This window comes from Mus caroli, chromosome 14, assembly GCF_900094665.2.
Source record: "Mus caroli chromosome 14, CAROLI_EIJ_v1.1, whole genome shotgun sequence".
NCBI lineage: Eukaryota > Metazoa > Chordata > Mammalia > Rodentia > Muridae > Mus > Mus caroli.
Window position 1 is genome coordinate 90,126,960 of NC_034583.1, and position 580 is coordinate 90,127,539.

Here is a 580-nt window from a genome sequence, read left to right on the forward strand (position 1 = left end):
CTGGAGCAGAAGCTGTGTTCCACTCACCAGCAGTCCCAAAATCCTGCGGCGGGGGTCGTGGGTAGCTGGCGGGTGTCAGGCAACTCTGCGCTCCAGCTACCCCGGTGCTGATCTGGCCGGATGAGGCCTGTGGCCCTACTCAGGCCGGTTTCTGCTTCCCTAACTAATGCAGTCTCAGGTCCTGCGCAATTGGATTGGAGCAGAAGCTGTGCTCCACTCACAAGAAGTCTTAAGATCCTGTGGCGGGTGTTGTCTTCCCCCAATTCTTTAATGACATGTACATTACCAGATATGAAAACTGCTACTCCAGGCTATTTGCAGTTTTTATTTTATTTGATATTTAGTTTCCAACCCTTGGCTCTCAATTTGTGGATATCCTTCCTAAGTATGTATTTTGGAAATAGCAGACAGTTGGTTCTGAGTCTTGCATGGGGTAGCATGACACAGTTCCCACCCCTGGACTAGAGCATAAGGCTGGCTTGTGTATTAATGTAATGTAATATTAATATACGTAATTTACTTTATGTTCCTCCTTTGGGAATGTCCTCTCTTTCCCGGTTAATGACTCCATAATAATCCA